Consider the following 22,433-nt stretch of genomic DNA (forward strand, 5'->3'; position numbering starts at 1 on the left):
CTGTCCCAGCTCCAACCCAGGTATAATGGGCTTAAAGTGTAGATCCTCATCCAGTCCTTTGGAGAAGAAAGTAAAGACCTTGGCCCTGCTGAGCCCATTCAAATGCAGGCACTATTGTGCTCAACCATAGACTCAGGCTTGAGAAGTTGCAATTGACCGCTTCCTGGCCCGAGACTCAGAAAGAGGACAGAGCAAGGAGCAGGTATGTGCCACGCAAGGGTGGAGCCCAGCCCCCCGGGAGACCAGCATTGTTTCTGCTTCTCAGGCAGGAAGGTGGGTGTTTTCAAGGCCCCGAGGGGAGCCCTTTGATTCAGTGTGAGCCTTCAGAGATAGAGCTGGAGGCTGGTGCTGGCGGTCAAAATCTGGGTGTCTGTTCCTGCCCAACTTGGGCCTTTCCCATTGGAGTCAGTTGCTTGCAACTGAAAACGGGGTTGGCCATAAACTCTCACTTCTCTTCCCTCTGTCACTTACTAATTATATGACCCTGAGCTGGTTACTTACCTTCTCAGTGCCTGCATTCCCCTATCTTAGAAATGGGAATCATCATTGTATGTACCTCCCAGGATCGTTGTTACGAGGATCCAATGGTTGCTATTTGAGTTTAGAACTCTAAAGACATGGTACAGGTTGAAGTTCTGAGGACTCTGAAGGACGATCCTGAACAACCCAAACACTCAAGACTGTGTGTCCGTTGCCAGAGTTCTGATTTATTTGTGCACAAATGGTTGTGTGAGCAAATATTGGGCACCTTTTTCTTTAAATCAGCTTAATTCGGACTCTCAGTTCCCACCAGACGACTTTCTACTGCAGTCATTCTGAGGTCCTCCTCGAAGCAGATTGTATTTTTCAGGTTGATTTTCCCACCGATCGGAATATCTGCGACAATATTTTCTGTCCTGCAAGCGCTTCTAGGACACTGCAGCCCCTCATAGAGAAGAGACTATCCCCTCTCCCTTGAACCAGGTGGAACTTTGTGATTGCCTCTACTAATAGGAGGGCTTCCCAGGTGGCGCTAGCAGTAAAGAACTTGCCTGCCAATGCAGGAGACTCAAGAGACGTGGGTTCGATTCCTGGATTGGGAAGATCCCCTGGAGGAGGGCATGGCAACCCACTCTGGTATTCTTGCCTGGAGAATCCTATGGACAGAGGAGCCTGGTGGGCTACAGTCCATAGGGTCTCAAAAAGTTGGACACAATGGAAGCAACTTAGCATGCACACACCACTAATAGAATACAAAGAAATGATGTGACATGATTTCTGAGGCTAGGTCATTAAACACCATAAAATGTCACATGCTTCTTTCTTGATCTCTGTTAGCTCTTGAAACCCAGCCATCTTGCTGTGAGGAGGCCCCAGCAGCCTGCCGGGCCTCATGGGGAGGAACAGGTCCCCAGCTCTTGCGGAGCTCCCAGCCAACAGCTGGTGCCAACTTGCTAGCCAGCTGGGTGAGTGTGCCATCTTGAGGATGGATCCTTAACTTCCAGTTGAATAGGTTGATATCACATTGAGTGGAGAGAGGCCTCCCCTATGGAACCAACCCCAAATGGCAGATTCGTGGGCTGAATAAATGATCAGTGGTTTGTTACACAACAATCAGAAACATGCACCTCTCGCCCTCCATCTCGCCCCCCACCCCCCCGCCCCCGCCCCGGAGCTGTAAAATGTCTTGGGCACTTACCTTGGGCCGGGCATCAGTGAGACCCTAACACCCATGCTCTTGCACCACACAAGGACCTTCAGATCTCCTGCTCTGCAGCTCCCGAGCCACCTCCGGGGTGGAGAATCTTTTGAGAGGCTGAAAACCCCACAACCACACCCTCTGGAGGTCTTGCCATAACCACCATCTCCCCTACCTCCAAGCTGGTCATCTGAAGGCTTGCCTCAAGTCTTTCTGCCTCCGGAACTCCCAGCTTCACCTCTGAAATGGATTGGAGAATTTCCCAAAAGATTTCTATCTGTAATCTCTCACTAGAGGTGGCTCAACTCTCTGCCAGGAAAAATGCCCGAGGCAAGTTATGACAAAGGCTGATTCCGGCTGGAAGGAAATGCTGGAAAACCAACCCAACTTGCTATTTCATTAAATAACTGAGACACGCATATACTCAATGACTGTCCCTTAAGCTTCCAGCGTGTGCCTGGCATTATGCCAGGCGCTGGGAAGCCCAGGCTGAATGGCAGTGCCACTCATTGCCCTGCACAGGAGGCCACCTGTGTCTACCCAGAGCCTGCACCCCACCCCCTCCTCTGTCATGCTTCAGGTATCTAAAAACCTAGATATCGCTGCCTGCGTGGCCCAAGCATGGTTTTAGGACTTACATGAGCAACTTCTGCAGGTCCGTCCAGGGGGACAACATGCTCCCCCATGCACCCCTAGAGATGTGACTAGTGGTAGCTGCAGGCAAGTCGTGTAGACAGAGTTTGGGCCTGTGGGCTGGGGTGTTCACAGGCTGGCGTCCTGGGCTACTTGTGACACAGGGCAGAGATGGAGCTAGGAAGAGAACGGGGGTGGGCGGCACCGAGGGCTAGGGTCAGGGCTGACTTACTCCACCCCGCTACCTTTCTGCACAGAAATTCCAAAGAGTACAAGAATTCTAAATTTCAGCATGACCTTCTTGGTCATTGTAAAGAATATTTCTCAGCAGAACAGGCATTTTTTATTTTCAGTTCAGTCGAAGAAGGGGGTAGGGAGGGATGATGGAATCCAGCTGTTAAGCCACCTGCCAATCACCATCATCAACATCCCCAGCTTGAGGGAAGGGGATCTGGAGCAGGGTAGGAAAGGAAGGTAGTTTATGCCCATTTTGCACAGATTGGCTAGGGTGGGGAGCGGGAATCCAGCCCAAGGCAGAATAGCACCATGGTTCTCCAAGTGTGGTCCCTGAACCAGCAGAATCAATATCACCCAGGGCTTTTTAGGCTCTTGCCCCCCTGCAGGAAAGATGGTGTCCTTTTGTAGGAAAGACAACACTATGGGACATTTCTAGGCTTAGAGGACTCCCCAACCCCACTCCTCCAGCTTGATATGGAGATTCTATGGAGACTTTTTACTAGAAAGAGAACAGTTATTTATTGAGCAGGCAAGGTATCTAAGAGTGGCCAAACACTTCATGGGCATTACCATATTTAATCCTCAACAGCCACCCTCAAGATTGTCCCCATGATGTTCCCTTTCAAGGGCTCAGTCTAGAGAGGTTAATTAAGTACCTTCCTTGCTTTGCCTTGGGTCACAAGGCTCCCAGGAGCCTCCCTGGTCTGTGCGATTCTCACATCACACTAATTTCCCCTTTATGCTGAACAGTGGTTCTTGAGTGTGACTTAGAATCTCCCTGAAGCCTTGTTAAAGCAAACTTGGTAGGCTCACACCTCAGAGTTTCTTATTCAGTAGATCTGAGATGGGGCCCCCAAACACACTTTCCTAACAAGTTCCCAGACGCTACTGCTGCTGCTGCTGGTCTGAAGACTGTGCTTCGGGATCCACCTTGCTGGGCAGGGATCCAGCTCTCCAGCCTACTCCACCCATGCAACACCAGCATAATCATACCCGCCCCACAATGGTGTACTTGTGAGATGTCAGTGAGCTAATGGGAGCGAAAGAGCTTTGTCAGCAAGACAGGTCAATGGCTCTAGTCATTACACAGGGACCCAAGGCTGGCGATGGGATGCAAGTGGGGGTACCACAGCCATCTGGAGATCTTTTGCTGCCCATCTTAACTCTGAGCCACTTTTTCTCAAGAGAGAAAGCCACCTTCACAGGGATGGACCAGCAACCCCTGCCACGCAGCTCATCAACCTACGTCTCCTCCCCTTACCTCCAGCAGCCTGCTAGAAATGTCTCAGTAGCTGGCTGGTCTGGGCTACTTCTCCAGGGGCCAGTCCAGACAAGCTGGTGCAGCATCAAGCCTTATGATTCACGGCCCTGGGGCTCGGTCCTGCTCACCACCCGGGTGAGACTCGGGAGGCCCATGACTTCCCTTCTCTAAGCCTCAGGTTGCTCATCGGTAAAATGGGCGCAACATTTGGCCAGAATCCTGTGAATTCAACGGCCAGTCCTTGTAAAGTACTCTTCTTAAGCCAGAGTTTGGCATAGAGCCTGGCCCATGGAGAGAGTTCAATCCGCGGTGGCTGTTAGTATTTTCAAATAGTGCCTGGGTCCACGCTAAGTCTTGATAGAGGCGCGGACTTGGAACGCAAACCGCTCCCACGCCGCCGTTCGTTCCTCCGTTGCACCCGGATACACCCGCCCTGGAATGCCAAGTGTGCGGGGGGGGCCCCGGAGGCGTGCCTGCCCGGGGTAGGGTTGCCAAGGCAGGGCTGGATTAGAGAGGCGGTGAAGCGAGGGAAGGGGCGTTCCTAGGGAGTGGCCTCTTCCTAGGAGGGCTGGTGGCGGGGGATATAGCCCCGGAGCCGAGGGAGGCAGAGGCAGGGATGCTGGGAGGACCTTCCCGCGGCCTGGGAGGAGCCTGGGAAGGTTGAGGAAGGCTGAGCAGGGGGCGGGACCGTTAGGTAGCGCTGAGACTGGGGGCTTCGCAGCCAGCCCGGGCTGGAGCTCGGGGCCTGGGCCAGAGAGAGCTTTATCCAGGCAAGGCCCGGGGGCTAGGTGGGGTGGGGTAGGCCTAGGGAGGGCGCCATCCCCAGGGTGACCGTGGGGGCGGGGCCGACCGGGAGTGATCTTGGTGGGATCCGTCAGCGGGGCGGGGCAAGGGGCACAGCTCCACCCGCCACAGGGCCCGAGGCGGGGGGAAGGCCGCGGCGAGCGGAGCCGGGTGGCGGAGCCCGGCCGCGCTCCCGCAGAGCCTGGGGGCGGGGCTGGGGCGGGGCTTGGGCCCGTCCGGCGGCCGAGGGGCGTGTCCGGGGCGTGTCCTCTGGGGGCGGGGCCAGGCCGAGGCCGTTGAGTTCCCCGAAGTCGGCCGGGAGGGGGACGGACCATCGAGCGGCTGAACCCGGCGCTGCGCAGTCGGAGGCGGAGGACTGGGGCGCGAGCGGGCGCCTCTTGAGCTTGCAGCGCCGAGCCAAAAAAAAAAAAAAGCGGAGGCGGCAGGTGAGAAGTGGGTGGGGGAGGCCCTCCGGCAAACCGCGAGCAAGGTTAGTCTCAGCCCCCAGTTTCCAGAGCCCGCTCGGGGCAGCTTTCTCGGAACAAGTGACAGGTCGGGCCGCGAAGGCAAGCTGGTGGTTGACTGAGAAGGAGCTTAAGTTCCCAAGTCCTGACCGCCACCCCACTCCCAGGTCGGCTCCGCCGCGCACCAGCTGTGTGACCGCAGGCGCGTCCCCCCACCCCGATTACCGGCTCTGGACCTCTCGGGTTCCAGTCCGAGGGGCTGGACCCAGGTGGACTGCGTGCTTCCACTGCCCTTTCTCGCTGGGAACCCTCGGAAGCTGAGGCCGGCAAGTGAGAGCGGACTGCAACAGGTATTTCAGATCGCGTCACCCAGACTACAGTCTGTTTCCCTGCAGAGTGGCACTGAGCAAAGCGAACTCTCCGCGAGCTTGACGCGCATTGCTTTAAGGGTCTCACTCGTTCCTCCGATGGGACTTGAACTCACAGGCCTGGGAAAGCCGAGGGGCGGAGGGGGCGTGGTGACCCAAGTCAGGGAGGTCTCAGCCTCCCCTTCCCCCCACCTCTGAGAGCCCAGTAAGACGAGGGGTGGGAAACTCAGCGGGACTTTGCCCCCCGCCGCCCCAGGGCTTTTCCAGGTGAGCAGGCTTGGGAGGTCCCTGGCGGAAGCTAGAGAACAACTTCTTATCTGGGTGAGTGGGGAAGACAAGGGAAAACCCCACCAAACGTTGGGCCCAAAGTCAAGCCCAGAGCCTGGGGCTCTTGCTGCATGCCAAGTTCCTTCTTGGGCTGGAGGTTTCTGTCCCTGGTGGCGGTGGGTGTTCTGTGTTGGGCCACAGCAGCTAGTTCAAGGAGTTGGGGCCACATCGATTTGGGTTCCAGTCACTTTTCATGCCTCAGTTTCCTCATTTGTGAAGTGGGCATAGTGATGGTAATCAATCGTAGTGGTGATGGTGGTTGTTTAGCCGCTAGGCTGTGTCTCTCTCTTTTGTGACCCTGTGGACTGTAGCCCGCCAGATTCCTCCGTCCATGGAATTTCCCAGGCAAGAATACTGGAATGGGTTGCCATTTCCTTCTCCGGGGGATCTTCCCGACGACTGAGGAATTGAACTTGCAACTCCTGCATTAGCAGGCAGATTCTTTGCCACTGAGCCACCTGGTAGGGAGGACTTAATACAATAATGTGTATACAGTGCTTAGCAAGGCGCCAGGGACCCAGTGAGCCCTCCCTGTATGACAGCTGCTCTGATGTGGATGGGCAGGTGATAGACTGGCTTCCTGCCTGGGAATGAGACTGTTTTTGGAGGTCTGGCTGAAGCTCCTCCTGACCTTGTGAGAGCCAAAACTCGCCACCTGCCACCAGCAACACTTTGTCCATTTTGGGGTTGGGGGGAGGTGTCATCTAGACCAAAGACTAGCTGAGTTTTGGGTAATACTCTTGCAGTCGTTAGGTATGTGGTTAAATAACCCCCCAAATGTTTACTTAACATCTGTTATATATCAGATGGAGCTAGGTGATATGATGTAGAAATGAACTAGCCTTTGGGTTCTGCTCCCAGTGGGGTCCCTATCCCCACCATGCCTCTGCTGGAGAAGATAACTCACACCCAGAGCTCAAGGCCAGATTCTCATATCCAGATGTCATGGATATGGAACTGCTCTGGTGGCCAGAATCCAGCTCTTCCATTGCCTGCTGGGCTCAGGGTGGAGGTGAGGGGCACTGTGTGCCCCTTTTATCTGTTTGATCAGGGTTGGGCACTGAAGGTGACTGACTCCTCGCATCTCCTGGCAAGATGAGCCTTATACTTTGGAACCAGCTGGAAAGCACTCCTGGAGAAGGAAATGGCAACCCACTACAGTGTTGCAGCAGCCTTACAGGCCACAATTCAAGATGTCACAAGAGGTGGACACGACTTAAACCACCACGGGACAGAGTACGATTGAGGGCTGTACTATTAATATGTGGAGGGGATGGGCATGTGTAGGTTCGGGAGGAGTGGTGCCCAAGAGAGGTGACACACTGGGGAAACCAGGGCACGGGGTGAAGGGGCTTCCTGGAGTTGCCGAGACTTGAACAGGACTGTCTGCCTGCGATCCCAAGTCCTGCTTGGGCTTAGATCAACTTGGGGCTCCAGACTCCCTCTCTAAACTTTTGAGTGGCATAAGATTAAGAGTTTGGTATGGTGGGGAGGGAGAGGGGTCAGTAGGTGTTGCCTGTGTGGGGGGCAGGGAAGAGATGTTCCTTTCCAACCGTGCTTAGTAAACATCTAGTGGAAAGTCCTCCCACCACCCCTCCACCCCATGTGATGAATGACGGATGATGACACACTGACCCCATCCTTAGTTGCTTACAATCTGGTAAGGAACTTGGACAAGGGGACTCTGAGACAAAGAGTCAAGGGATCTTCAGGAAAGTTTCTGGAGCAGGTGGAGTCTTGGGTGGGCCTTAAGCATTTTGAAGGTTTCAGCATCCACAGCTAAGGCAGTGTTTTGGGTAGACATGGATGCCTAGAGGAAGGTAAGGGGGTCATTGTGTTCAGGGGACATTTTTTTCAACTTGTTTGAAGGTAGCCCACATGCTATACAGCGGTACTATAAGCACAGCTTCAGTACCACTGTGCCTCCTTTTATGACTACCAAGCCCAGGGTTCAGATTTGATGGAAAAGGGAAGAGAGGTCAGGGAATTCTGAAGAAACTGCTTGATTGATCAGTCTGGCTGAAGAGTTGAGACTCGGCAGGAATGGGAAGGGGGAATGGTAGGTTGCATCAGCTTGTGGAGGACTTTGAATGCCAAGACGAGATGTTTGGATTTGCTTTATAGACCCTGAGGGCTGCTGAAGGTGTTCGAGCAGGGGAGTGACCTCGTCAGGGTGGCACTTTAGGATGGACAGTCTGCCAAATGGGCTGGGGTTCAGGGCCCAGCGGTCAAGGGAGAATGAGCCGATGGCAGTAGTGATGGGGAAGGAGAGGCCACAGGGGCTTTGGGGAGGTCTGGGGCTGGAGTGGGGGGGCACTGTCGGGGGGGAGGGAAGAGTGAGTGCCCCAGAGTGTCTAATGTGCCCTGCGTTTCTCTCTATCCCCCACCCAGCCTAGACCGAAGAGCATGGCAGACAGGAAGGTGGCTGGGTTGGGTGGGCACGGACGCTGGGTAGGGTGATGAATGCTCCAGAGTGATAGAGAGGGAGTCGCCCAAGAAGGCTCTGTGTTTGCCCGTGCAGGACAGGCGTCTGGGCGAGTGGAGGGGACGTGAGCCAGTTGTCAGGGGGCGGCGGCTGGAGAGCTGGGTGGCTGGAAAGAAGTGCCTGCAGTCCCTCCGCTCCTCTTCCAGCCCAGGGAGGGCCAGGGTGAAAGGTTAGCCAGTGGGAGCACACCTTTCTCACATGGTGGGGGGTTTTTTTGGTTCCTCCAGGGCTCCTCTGAAGTTTCGGTGGTGTGGGGCAGTCCCCTCTCTCTTGAGGCCTCAGGATTTTGAACCACTGCCTGGAAGCTCCTCCCTACCTTCTCACCCCCCAACCCTCTGGACACAGCCCCTGTCCCCCTCTGAGACCCAGAGAGCCCCTCCTGGAGAGGGCGGTAGCCCCAAGCCCCAAGCATTCCTTTTGAGTGGTAGCATGTGGGGCCCGCTGGCACCCCGTGGTTTCGGCTTGGCCTTGACCCCTCGCTCCAAACCTTTAAATCCACTTCCTCCACCCCACGGGGACCTCAGGAGGCGGTTACAATTTCACCGAGAGCATCAAACGGTCAGGAGTTGGCTGTGTGAGAGGCAGGCAGGAGGGAAGAGCCTCGGCCCCTCTCTAGGACAGGCCAGGGCCAGGGGTGGGGGGCACCGGTTTAATCTCAGCAGGAATTGTCCTGCCCACTGGCTTCCCCTCCCGTAAGCCTGGGTCAGAGGAGCCAGGAGGGAAGCCCGGAGGTAAACATGGGCTGAGTGTCCTGCTACGCTGGCTTCCCTCTTCGCCTTACCCCCTGACGCTGCCCGAGAGGAGGCGCACCGCAGGCCCAGGGCCTCTGTGACGGGCCCACTTGGTGTCTGAGGGCCGCCTGGTTCCTGACTCATCCCCGGGGTTCCCCCGACACCGTGGGTTTCCTGTGAGCAGCAGATTCACTCTGAGCTGACCCGGAGAGGCAGTTGAGGGGAGGGAAGAGGCCTGCAGTCTGCGTGTTAGACTTCGTCCTGCTTCCTCTGTGTGACTTTTCAGAAGTTCCTTCTCCTCTCTGGACTATCCTTCCCTGCTCTGCTAATGACTTATTCTTTACTTGGCTCTCAGGAAGTTCTGTAACACCGGACACTTGTAAAGTAGGGTACATGTGAGTGTGCGTGCACACACACACACACAAAACACAGGGTCCGTACGGAGTGAAACTGGGCAACGCCTCTCAAACACACGGTAATCGATCCCACTTCCCAGCCTTGCCTACCTCTGACCTGAAGCACCCTTGCTTCTTTCTGCCTGTCCACGGATTAGAAATATAGACCAGCATGGTGTCTGAAGTTTTGGCCCTGCCCATCCCTAGATAGGTGACCCTTTCTGAGCCTCAGTTTTTGAATCTGTACATTGGGGATAATAATGCTTACTACTTCATAGGGTGGCATGAGGATAAAACAAAAAAACTGCACGTGAAGCGCGTAGCAATTTTCTGCCTGCACATGGCGAACCCTCCTTCAACAAGAGCTGCCACTGGCCTTATTTTCTACATCTGGCCAGTCTTTCCAGGCTGTACCAGGCTGCTCCTCAGGCCCCTGGAAACATTCCCCAGAGCCCCAGCCTTCCGTGCAGGCCCTCTGTGCCTCTCCAGTGTTCGTGCGCGCGTGCCCCAAGACACCAGTCATTTCTGCCTGCGTGGTGTCCTTCCTGGGGGCCGCTGGGTTTCCCCAACGGGACTCTTAAGCTTCCTGAGGGGAAGGGGGTCTCAACATCAGTGCAGACTTCCTTCGAAACCCTTCCTTTCCCTTCCCTTCTTCCCTCTGTGCTTGTCTGCACCGAGCCCTTGCCTCCCCGCTGCTGTCTGGCGGCACACAGAGTGTCCCTGGGAACCCTCCCAGTCAGGGACGGCCCCGTCCATCTCTGTGTCCCGACTGCAGGCACAAAGCCTGGCCCACAGCGGGCACTCGGGAAAGGGAGGTTGAACGAGTGAGTGATTCTCCTCAGGGTGGCCCAGTGGGACTCAGTTTGAGCCAGATCCTCAGTGACTCCTGGGCAAGGGTGGGGCCGGGACGGGGGCAGGGTCTCACGCCCCTGCCTTGCCCTTCAGGACTGCCCACCCTGGATCTGGAACTGGGGTCCAGGGAGGTGGGAACAGGGTAGCTGGCTTGCTTCAGCCCGGGCTTCGGCTTCCCGTGTGAGGCCCGGCCTTTCCCCTCCTGAGAGGGGAAGAGCTCAACTTCCTCTAGCCCCAGCCTGGTGGGGGCATCTCTGGCCTTTAGTGAACCCTGACTCAGCCAGAAAAGCCATCTTCAAGTCAGCAGTTATTTGTGCCAGGTGCCCCTGTCCCATGAGGCCCTGGCTGAGGGCTGGGGGATGTGAAGATGCTCTCCCAGACCCCCACTCCCCCCAACATTGTCCCCGGAGACCACCCGGTGGGGAGCTCTGGGAGGTCTGTCCGCTCTCCCCTCTGGCTTCTTTCCTGGCTTCTTTCTTTGCCTTTCTCTGGGCCCCATCCCTGACTTTCCCTGCTGTGTTGAGGGGTGATCCAGCATGGGAGTTGCTGAGGATTCCAGACCTGGGCTTATAGGACCCGTACAGGAAAGTGGATGCAGTGCTGGAAACGGGGGGTTAGGAAGCCTGGGTTTGGTTCCTGACTCTGCTGTGAAGTGGCAGCATGAGCTGGTCCAGGGGGCTGGTCCCCTAGGCCAGTTCTCTTGCTTCTCAGGCAGTAAATGCTCCAGAAGCCTGCTGGAGGTCCAAATGGCCTTGGCCCAGGACAATGGAGAAGGAACCATAGGCAACGTCGTGGACTCTGGAATCGGACTATCATTTCTGCTTCTGCTATTTACCTGCTGGGTGTGACCTTAGTCACACCCTGAGGGTCTTGACCTCTCTGCCCGTCCGTTTCAGCATCTAAAATGTGGACAGTTATAGTATTTCTTTCACAGGGTTGTTTGAGAATGATACGAGTCAATGTTTATGAAGCCTGTGTGATATGTACCTGGCACACAGTGAGTGCTTTATATTAATATGTGTCGGTTGTTTTGGGTAATGTTCCCATTATTAATGTGCTTGCGCACAGTCGCTGTAGCCCACTAGGCTTCTCTGTCCATGGAATTTTCCAGGCAAGAATACTGGAGTGAGTTGCCGTGTCCTACTCTGGGGAATCTTCCTGACCCAGGGATTGAACCCGCATCTCTTACGTCTCCTGCCTAGGCAAGTGGATCCTTTACCACTGTGCCACCTGGTATGCCCATAGGGAGCAGGACTTAAGTCTTTGGGGGCAGTCTTTGGTGAATGGCTTGAGTCTGGGAATCTGGAGACCTGGGTTCTGATCCCAGCTCATCCTTTACTTGCCATATGACCTTGGGCAAGAGATAGCCCTTCTCTGGCTGCAGAACTCTTATTATCACACATTTGGCTGCACTTGGCTTTTGTAAGAGAAGCCCATGCGGTATCAAAGTGGGGAGCTGCAGGGTTTTATTTAGGGAAAGGGCTTGTGGGTGTCCACCCTGTTCTCCTGCCCCAAAAAAGTCACTGGAGGTGGTCAGGTCCCCACAGTGTCATAGAGACACTGCAGAAAGAGAAGGGCAGGGTGCCCCCCGCCATGACCACATTCAACAAGGCTAAAAAGCAGATGAATACCTTTGTATACAACATAATAATGGGATTATCTAGATCAAATTACAGGCTTTTATTTTTTAACTTTTCCCCATTTTCTGAATCTTCTGCAATAAACCCTCATTATTTTTATGCTCAAGAAAGAAAGAACACACTTACACAATACAGCTATCAAAAAGCGTACTATACATATTTAAACAAAAATGCATTATGTGAACTTGGGATCACATTGAGGGTTTTGTTGTTGTTAATAAATCATATTTATTTCAAAAGGGGGTGGGGTGTTGGCTTGAAATGAATGTCAATTTGTCAAGCCTCTAAAGACTGAGGGAGTGTCTGTGGAGGAAGCCAAGAGTCAGACATGTATGGGAGCCCACTCTAGCCTGCATCGTGGTGGACACGCCCCGAGTGCTGCCTGGTGTTGAGAAAGCATTTCAAAAGTTTTTCACTCCAGAGGGCTGACTTTCCTCACTTGTCAAATAGGGGTGATAATAATAACAAACAATTTAGAGGGATGCTGTGAAGGTTACAGGAGCTTCACACTTTAAGTTTAGAGGGAAGCCCTCTCCTTCTGAATTTGGAACCAAGTGAAAAGCACAGTTGACAAAGATGGAGCTGCAAAGGAAGGCAGGAAAACGTGGCTTTAGATCTGGTTCCTGGAGGGCTGGCTAACTCTTCCCTGGAACTGGCAGAGCTACGCGTCTGGTCACAGGCGGCTCTGAACAGGAGCCAGCCTCTCCGCAAGAGCCGGTAGTGTGCAGGGAAGTAGCCCAGATGGAATGCTCCCAGCAGACAGCCTGGTTCACGGAGAAGGGGAGACCCCCACTGAGCGTACCGCCTACGTCTCCCAGATGAACCAATCAGACAAGCCGCTGCTGGGGGTCCTGGCAAGAAGGGAAGAAGTGGGTGGAGCCAGGCCCCAGGTGTTCGGCCAGCACGGGTGTTCAGGGAAACAGGTGGAGAGAAGAATATGTGTTCCGCCTCATACCTACAGGGCGCTCCTAATGATACCCGGTAGGCAAACACTGATTAATGTTCATTTGACGTTGCTGACAATAATGTTCAGTTCGGACAATAATGTTCAGCTCAGTTCAGTTCAGTTCAGTAGCTCAGTCGTGTCCGACTCTTTGCGACCCCATGAACCACAGCATGCCAGGCCTCCCTGTCCATCACCAACTCCCAGAGTTCACTCAAATTCATGTCCACAGAGTCGGTGATGCCATCCAGCCATCTCATTCTCTGTCGTCCCCTTCTCCTCCCTCCCCCAACCTTTCCCAGCATCAGTCTTTTCCAGTGAGTCAACTAGTCGCATGAGGTGGCCAAAGTATTGGAGTTTCAGCTTTAGCATCAATCCTTCCAGTGAACACCCAGGACTGATCTCCTTTAGAGTGGACTGGTTGGATCTCCTTGCAGTCCAAGGGACTCTCAAGAGTCTTCTCCAACACCACAGTTCAAAAGCATCAATTCTTGGGCGATCAGCTTTCTTCACAGTCCAACTCTCACATCCATACATGACCACGGGAAAAACCATAGCCTTGACTAGACGGACCTTTGGGACACGACTGAAGTGAATTAGCAGCAGCAGCAGCAGCAATGTCTCTGCTTTTTAATATCCTATCTAGGTTGGTCATAACTTTCCTTCCAAGGAGTAAGCGTCTTTTACAGTAATGTTAGCAATGAGTAATTCTGCTACTGAGGCTGGAAAATCACTCTCCCACTCACTGTCTTAGGAGATGGAATATGAGAATGCTGTTGCAATGGGACATGGTGAGACGTCCTTATGTATAAAGGAGATAGAAACTCAGCGGGGGTGGATATGACTGCTTTGTCTGAGATCTCGCCGCAAGTGAGTGGGTAGCCAGGCCCTGGGTCACTGTCGGCCACTGTCCGTGGCCTGACCCCTGGCCTCCCTGCACTCACAGCCATAGGAGGCTGTGTCCGAGGCTCTCCGATGCCCCTCTGATCCCTTCCCTCACGACTTTCGGTGAGGATTAAATGAGATCAAAGTTCTGGGTGAAACAGTGGTGGGCCCAGCACAGAGCACACCCTCTATCCAAGCCATAGGATGATGAGGGTGATAGTGATGAATGAAGGCTGCTCCTGCCACCCCTTTGGGGAAATAACAGAGTCCTTCTTCCCCAAAGACTGAGGTCCCTGATCTGGAGCGAAGGACTTTTCTGGGCTATTTGGAAACCTGGGGTCAGGAGGGCCTTGGGCCTCTGTGGGCTCAGTCCTCCATGAGACGGTCTGAGCCCAGCCTCCACCTACGTGTGCTTTTGGCCAAGAGCAAGGGCAAAGCTGGGAGCTTGTGACTAAAGTCTCAAGATCATATAATGCTGTCTTGTGAGCAGCATTATAGTCCCCTGAGTCAACCTATCTGCCCCGTCTGATCCCTTGGACAACATTCAGCCTTTGCTCGCACACCTCAGGGCTTGGAGAGCTCACTGCCTTTCATCTCTGGATGGATCGGACTCTTAAAAAATATCGTGTAGAATTTGAACGAACCTATCCTCCCTTCCATTTGTTGGTCCTGATCATGGTCGTGGGGACCACTTGGGGACCATGCAGAGTATGAGTACTCCCTGAGTGTGTGTGTGTGGGGTGGTAACCGAGCCTCCCTTACAGCACCCTCCCCCTCTGCCCTCAGGTCAGTGATTCTGATGTGGGAAAGAGACATGTCTATCAACTTTTTTGTTGTTGCTTATTTTTACTAATTTTTATTGGAGTATTGTTGATTTACAATGTTGATTTCTGATGTACAGCAAAGTGAATCAGTTGTATATATACAAATACCCATTCTTTTTAGATTCATTTCCCATATAGGTCATTACAGAGTATTGAGTAGAGTCCCTGTGCTGTACAGTAGGTTCTTATTAGGTATCTACTTTATATATAGTAGTGTGTGTATGTCATGGAGAAGGAAATGGCAACCCACTCCAGTATTCTTGCCTGGAGAATCCCATGGACGAAGAGCCTGGTAGGTATGTCAATCCCAATCCATTTCTGTCAATGTTTTTTTTTTTTTTTAAAAAAAAAAACCTTCATCTCTGCCTGAACTAATGGGCCCTTTAAAAAAAAAAAGCACACTTTCTAATTACTGAAGAAATAGTTTTGTGGAAAAAGTTTGAGGATGAAGAACAGATGCAGAGGAGGAAATAACTGCTCAGAGATAAGTCCTGAGAAGGGTTTGGTGTTTACACATGCACACACACACACACACAAGATTGGAATCTCACATATGAACCGCTTCCTGTGCTGTTGCTTTTAGATTAACACTGCAGAAGGAGGATTTTTCCATGTTATTCAATATTCTTCCACAGCGTGTTTCCCGGCTCCATAGCATCGCACCGCGTGGATCTGCCGTGACCCAGTTAAACGTTCCCCTGCTGTTGCACATTTAGGCCGTTTTGAATTTTTCATTCGTGCCCACACTGCCATAGTGACCACCTTGTCCATATGGCTGTTTTCTTCTCAACTTGAGTGATCTTCACAGACTGAATTTTTCAAAGTGGCTTTCCTGTCAGATGATTTTTAAACTCAAGGTCTGAGGACCAGATTCTCAGGGAAAACCCTCTCTGTGATACATACCAGAGTGTATGTCACCCCCCACCACATTTAGCTCCAGGTCTCCTGAGGGGGGCTTCCCTCGTAGCTCAGTTGATAAAGAATCTGCTGCAATGCAGGAGACCCGGGTTTGATCCCTGCGTCGGGAAGATCCCCTGGAGAAGGAAATGGCAACCTACTCCAGTATGCCTGCCTGGAAAATCCCATGGACAGGCTTCAATCCATGGGGTCGCAGGAGTCAGACACAACTTAACGACTAAACCACCACCTCCTGAGGGGAGAGGCACCATCTGTCCCTTGGTGCCGAGCAGGCTTACGGAGGGAAGTGGGCAGGCTCTTGGGCCATGTATGTGGAATTGTCAGTCAGAGACAAAGAGACAGATATGAAGGAGCTTTTCCTCTATGACTGCAGTCTGACTTTTGACCCTCCTGTCGGGGAGCCTAGCGTGTCATTAACTAATTATGGGATCTTTACTATTTAATGACCTCTCTCCATGGTGACTCCTTCCCAACAGCCTGCTGGGAGCCAGGGAATGGGAGATGAGTCTGTGGGAGGAAGTTTCTCTGGAACAGGAGGCGGGTCACGGGGTGTTGCAATGGTTCTCAAACCCTGACATACATCAGAGTCTCCTGGAGGGTTTTTTAAAACGCAGATCGTACAGTCTCTGGTTCCAGCTGTCTGGGGTGCAGCCCAGGAATGTGTGTCGCTAACATGTTCCTGGGACGTGCTGCTGCTCTTGGTGTGGGATCCCAGTCTGAGAACAGTGGATTAGTGGGTTAGGGCAGAGAAGGCTCTGCTCCTGGGGTTGCTGCCCATAGGAACCTTGGCTTCTTTAACAAAGGCTGGTGTGAGATCTGAACTCAGCTTGCCCCTGCCCCCAGCTCATCACCCTTCTCCAGGATGCACTATTATATAACCGTGTGCAAGAGAAGATAATCACCACCATTCCCACTTTATGGAAAGGAAAACTGAGGCTCTGACAGGCGACCTGATACATCCAAGGAAAGCCACCAGGAGCTCTAATATAGGGCCCCTGATATTGTCACCTTTCCATGCTCCTCCTGAATACCCACCCCCACAAAAAATGCACATGCTGTCTCTGGGCTCCCCCCGCGCAGGGGTCATGCAGGAACAGAGATGCAGTCCCTGAGCCCCGTGCCAGCCCTGGGCGACTCCATCTTGCTTCACAGTGTACCCCTGCTGACTATCCAGTGATGGGACCTCCTGCTGAGACCTCGTGTCCTCTAGTCAGTCTACGTCCCCAGTTATGGCTCTGGGCCGCTTTTCTGGGAGGCTGGAAACGTTCATCTGGTTGCGACCAGGCGCGGTCTGGCAGGCACAGCAGAGGGAGGGGAGAGAGCTCCATGTGATGTGTGCCAGGCCTGGCCCTGGGCTCTTGGCAGCTGTGATGTCTGGTCACCCTCCCACCAGCCCCTGCCCCCCAGGAGAGGTTATCATCATACACACACACACACACCCGTTTATAGATGAGGAAACTGAAGCTCCCAAGGCTAGAACGACTTGTCCACGGTCACAGTTGGAGGCGGCAGAGCTGGGCTTTCATTTCCAAACCCCAAGGTTGGGCCCCCTGGTCTGGAGTGGTAGCAGGTCCTGGCAGGAGCTGGGATGTGGGGGCACAACCTGTGCCCCACCCACCATCCATGCAAAAAAGGTCACCCCAAGTGACAGGGCTCCCCGGGGACCCAGCCTGTGCCCTGCCCACCACCCATGCAAAGAAGGTCAGCCCAAGCGACAGGACTCCCCACAGACTCGGGGTCTTGCAGTGGGAGGACTCTGGCCTGGCCACCAGGAGCTGTACTTCAAATCATGCTCTGTTGCCACCTGGCTGTGTGACCACGGTAAGTCACCCTCTGCCTTGGGGCACCCAATTCATTTCTCATAATGATACCTTATGCTTTATAGCTTTTAGCAGTGGACGTTTTCTCATGTGCTTGCTCCTGCAAGCCACCCAGCCCCTTATGAAATAAGCAGGGGGTGGTGATTACTGGGGCCATTTCACAGATCATGACAGAGGCCGTAAGTGAGATGCCCAGGGTCCTACGACTAAGGAGGGCCTCGAGCCAGGACTTGAACCCATGTTGTCTTTGCTTCCCATTTTGAGCCTGGTCCAGCACCCCAGCTGCCTCCTAAGGAAGAAGGGAGAACTCTGGGCTCCTTCTGTTCTCAGCTCAGGATTGGGGGTCCCAGGGCTCTTAGTTGGACTATTGGCTCTTGGGTGCCAGGGGCCTAGAACTCCAGGAAAGGCTGACCAGAGATCCTCACTCTGGGCTGGGAACCATGGAGAAGGAAGTTAGGGTGGTCCAGGCTGCCTCTGTTACCAGTTCCTCCCCAGGCCCAGGCATGTGAGGTCCCTGGTGGACAGGGGGTGGTCTGGCCAAGGTCCTCCTCCCCTGGTCCCCTGAGGACTGTACCTGGCCTCCAGATACACCATGCAGAATTTTCTAGATCTCAGGACTCAGCTCCCCGCCCTCTGGTTCTGCCTTCATCTCCTCCTCTCCTGATCTGGGTCTTCCCCATTCCCTCCAGACCCACTTTCAACCACCTTCTTCCCTGTGGCCAAGCCAGCTCAGCTGTCCCAGGTTCTGTCCTGTGGGTGAGCTGGCTCACAGGATTAGCTAATGCTCCAAGGTGGCAATGAGGGCGGCGACTGGCTGCTGTGGGCCTGAGCCTCCGGGGGTCTGTGTGGGCTGGGGACAGCTGAGCCGCCTATGGTCAGCCTCAGAGCTGCTTCTCTCATACTTTGCCACCACGAGCAAGTCACATCTCTTCTCTGACCACCGGCTTCTCGCTAAAAATCAGAACGCTATCTTCCTCACCGGTCACTGTGAGGCTGGCGTGAGATGCAATGGATAAAACACCGACTGCTGATGTCCAGTGGGTTTGAGGCTCTCGGGAAATGCTGGCCACTCCCCTTTCCCTGCGGTCAGCCTGGGTTTCATTCCTCCTTCACCACCCAGCCCGCTGGGTGTCTGCTTGTGCCTTGGTGTCAGGCCTGAACTCTATCTGCTCAGGTTGGGGGGTGTTCTAGGCAGATAACAGGATGATTGGGCAGACAGACAGATCAACTCCCAACAGGCTCTGCCAGCCCCACATTGTGGCCCTGGGCATGGGACCTCCTGGGCCTCAGTTTCCAGGTCTGTGGAAGGGGCGCACGCCTATGACCTGTGTTCCTAGGGTCACACGGGGCCTCCTGGGAGAGCTGGAGGAGTAGGGGTGGGAATTCAGGTGGCCTGCAGCGCTGTGTTCTCCCTCCCAGGAGCCTGGAGTCCGGCCAGTCACAGTTCATTTCCATGTCCACTTTCCTCCTGCGACACAAACAGTCCCTGTTCCCTCTGGCCCCCCGGAGGCTCACCAGGCTGTTGTGTGCCTGGCTCTGGGCCTGGTGTGTGGGGTCGCCAGCCCTCAGGGCTCCTTTCTTCCTGTGCAGCCCGGGGAGCTGGCCCAGGCCTGAAGACCTACCTGACAGAAGGAGGGTCCCTGTGCTGAGAATTCTCGGAACCCCATGCCTGGTCCCTGGGGCTCATGGTGGGCACAGACCCTAGCAGCAAGCCCCTTTCGTTCCCACTCTGTCTGTCTCTCTGTCTGTCTGTATACCCTCCTTCTCCCAACTCCATGTGGCCCGGAACCTTCTCACGGTGATAATAATCACCATACTTCCCTTGATTGTGCGAGAGCATTTTTATTCCCCAAGCCTGTCTCCTCCCTGTAAGGTAGGAGTGAACTGTGGTTATCCGAGGCAGGGGAGGGGACTTTTCAAAGCCCGCAGTGGGGGCCTCATGACCTGTCCACCCAGCCCCAGGCCCCAGCCCTCAGTGGGCATTCGTATCTTGGCTGCATTTTGCTGCAGGCATGCCCCTGGAGTCAGGAGTGGGAAGTGGTTTGTAAGAAGGTGAGCGTGGCATAGTCCTAGATCTCCAGGGCCGGGGTGGCAGGTTCCCTGCTTCGGGGCTGGTAGAGGGACTATCCCCATGGCTGAGGCAGGGCAGATGAGGGTGATGGACGAGGAATGAGTGTGCAACTGCCTGGGCTTTCGTCTCTCCTCCCCAAGGCCCGAGCTGGGGAGGTTCCAGGGGGCTGTTTGGGACCTGGGTGCTCGTTTGGGTGGTTTAGGTGCTGCTGCCTGAGGTCAAGTCCCTCATCCGGCTTCAGCTCCTTTAGGCCTGGGAGTGACTCCAGCACCTATCTAGTGATAAAGACACGGGCTGCTCAGGAATCAGCATGTGTATGTGTGCGCTCCTGGGTCTCTGTGTGTGTGTGTGTTTGTTTCTATGTGTGTGTGTATTTCTGTGTGTGTGTGTGTGCCTGTGTCTCTGTGTGTGTGTGCGTTTGTTTCTATGCGTGTGTGTATTTCTGTGTGTGTGTGTGTGCCTGGGTCTCTGTGTGTGTGTGCGTTTGTTTCCATGTGTGTGTATTCCTGTGTGTGTGTGTGTGTGCCTGTGTCTCTGTGCGTTTGTATCCATGTGTGTGTGTATTTCTGTGTGTGTGTGTGTGCCTGTTTCTCTGTGTGTGTGTGCGTTTGTTTCTGTGTGTGTCTCTGTGTTGTGTGTGTGTGTGCAGGAAGACGGGGTGTCTGTCCAGGCACTGCTTGGCACTCCCTGAATCCGGGGGAGACTGAGGCTGAGAAGAACGGGCCTTGGTTGAAGGCTGGTAGGAGAAGGGTTGCTGGCTGGTCCATCCAGGAGGCCACAGGGGGAGGCAGGGCTCTCGGCTACAGAGGCAGGTGAGGGCAGAGGGGTGGTCAGGGGACAGAACTGACTGGCTCCCAGGGTGGCGTCCTACCTGGACCAGCAAGGCCTGCAGTCCTGGTCAGGGGTCGCTTCAGGGCCCCCTGGGCTCTTCGCATGGAGACCGCAGGGCCTGAGGTCTGGAGCCCGGAACCCTGGCTGCCCTGGAGGCACTCTCCTCCGGGGGCCTGTCTGTCCTTCTCCGCCTAGCGTTCTCTCTCTTCCCTTATCCCTGCCCATCTCCCTCTCCTCGCCTCTCTTTAAGCCTCCCCTGCCACCAGCGCCCCCCATCAGTCTCCTGTGCCTCTGAAGCCAGGGCATCTCTGGAGGGCCTCGCAGGCGCTGAGTGCCACCCTGGCGAAGCCCAGCATAGGGGAGCTGTCCCGGCCCTGCCCCTCTGCAGTCCCGGGGGGCCCTGGGTAAGGAGCCCCCACAGGCTGTGCTGTGACCCGCTTTCCTGCCCTATCTGCCACGTGTCTGGGCCAGTTACACGCTCACTGCTCTGCCTGGGAACTGGGGGCCCGGGTTCTCCCCACCGTGTGGAGGTGCAGCCCTCCCCCCAGCCTCGGGGGGCCTGGACCCCTGCAGCTGACCATGGAGATGGGTCACCTGGGCCGTTCTTCCCTGGAGCCAATGCCCACCACGGGGAGGACTGTCTGTGCTGGAGTCTGGGGTGAGTGCCCCGGACACTCTGGGTGTTCAGAGGCCCTCGGGATGTGAGAAGAGAAACTTGAGATCTGGTCTCAGAAACAGGAAGAGGGGAAGGCTGGAGGAAGCCCTCGACAGACAGACGGACAGATACAGATGGGAAGAGACAGGTGAGGAGGAAGGGCAGAGCGGGGAGGCCCCAGAGGCACTGCCCTGGCCCCTCCTCCCCTGGCTGAGCGGAGTGGAAGGCCCCGCTCCATCCCTCCCTCCTCCTCCAAATTCTTCCAGTCACAGGCCTGCCCTGACCCTCCTCCCCTTCCCACTCTTTTCTGCGTTTCCCTCTGACTCGAGGGAGACAGCGGCCCGCGTGCAGCCCTTTGCATTGCTGCGTCGTCTCTCTCACCCCTCCCTGTCCGTGTCTCTCTGTCCATCACATCTCCCCAAGGCAGCGTAGCTCTTAGGCCTAGGAAGGTGCTGAGAACGACGGCTTGGGAAGCAGAAGTATTAGTCCACTTTTCAGATGAGGAAACTGAGGCTCAGGAAAGTTAAGTGACACTGAGGGGTGGGCAGAGCCAAGGTTTGAACCCCTGTCGGCCCGATGCCCACCCCAACTACTCAGGCTGAGATGATCAGGGCTGCCAGTGCCCTGTGTGCATCTGCGTAGGAGAATGTTCTGGGGAGGCTGCTCGGAGGAGGTGGCGTCACAGTGGCCCCATCTCTTCCTTCCTGAGCCCAGGGCGGGGTGTGTGTGTGCTGTGGCTGCTGCCATGTGAGGTCCCTGATTAGAGTTTCCCCTCCTTCTCACTAATCACCTTGCTGAGGGCACACACCCAGCTCCAAGTCTCCATCTCCGCAGGCCCGACTCAGAGATTAACCCCTCTTTAGGCACCTGCCCCCAGCTGCCCAGGCCCCTGGGTGGGTAGAGTATGCGAGCTGGGACCTGGTGCCTTGGCGGAATGTCTTCAATTGGCTGGGTTCAGAGGCTGGGCTGTGAAACCCAATGAACGTAGGTTGGGCCTTGGTGAGGTTACTCTAGTTTTGTATCATGAATCACTTCATTTTTGCAGGCAGTACGGTTATGCTCAGGGCCTCTGGTCAGGCTTCGGGGTTCAACTCCCAGCCCTGTGGTCTGTGTAAACCATGGGCAAGTCCCTTTGACACCCTGAGTCTCAGTTTCCTCAACTGTAAAATGGGGTTAAAAGCAGTGCTTTCCCCATAGGGTCATTGCAAGGATACACTGAGCCATGTGGAGGACTGAGCACAGTCTCTGGCGGTTAGTAACTGCAAGGGCTTTTGTGATTCTTGAATCCTGGGGGCTGTGTTCTAAAGAGCCCCATCGAGGGAGAGCGGGAGGCTGGGTGGAATCGCCGGGCCCGGCTTTATGACACTGCTGGGTGTCTAATCGCTCACTTTCCTGTCTGTCCCCTCTCCAGACTGAGCACTCCCCGAAGGCAGGGTAGGTTCATCCGTTCATTGCCTGTGTCCAGTCTGGGGCCGGAGTTGGGGGTTCAGTAAACCGCATGGACTCAGGACGGAAACCTAACAGGCTTGGTCACCTGGGGGGCCCTCTGGGAGGGCAGCCGCTCAGGCTTTCTGACCCACGAGCCGTTCTTATTTTTTTTGTTGGCTTCACTGGGTCTTCGTTGCTGCCTGA

The 22,433-nt window shown here is 54.8% G+C and overlaps 1 protein-coding gene across 5 annotated transcripts in view; it reads left to right on the forward strand.

Annotated features, from left to right (window-relative positions):
* Nucleotides 1-4,883: 4,883 nt before the first annotated feature.
* Nucleotides 4,884-22,433, forward strand: part of CD82 (CD82 molecule) — a 55,060-nt gene continuing 37,510 nt past the window's right edge. For 2 of the 5 annotated variants that reach the window (XM_055423888.2, XM_055423886.2), the window contains exons 1-2: nt 4,886-5,038; nt 5,224-5,406. The gene's annotated coding sequence lies outside the window, so the exon portion shown is untranslated. Of the gene's footprint in view, nt 5,039-5,065; nt 5,407-22,433 lie in introns of those variants that run through there. The other 3 variants (XM_055423885.2, XM_055423887.2, XM_088843267.1) reach the window with 3 other exon arrangements.

This window comes from Moschus berezovskii, chromosome 14 (assembly GCF_049115385.1).
Source record: "Moschus berezovskii isolate FMDL1 chromosome 14, NW_MosBer_1.0, whole genome shotgun sequence".
NCBI lineage: Eukaryota > Metazoa > Chordata > Mammalia > Artiodactyla > Moschidae > Moschus > Moschus berezovskii.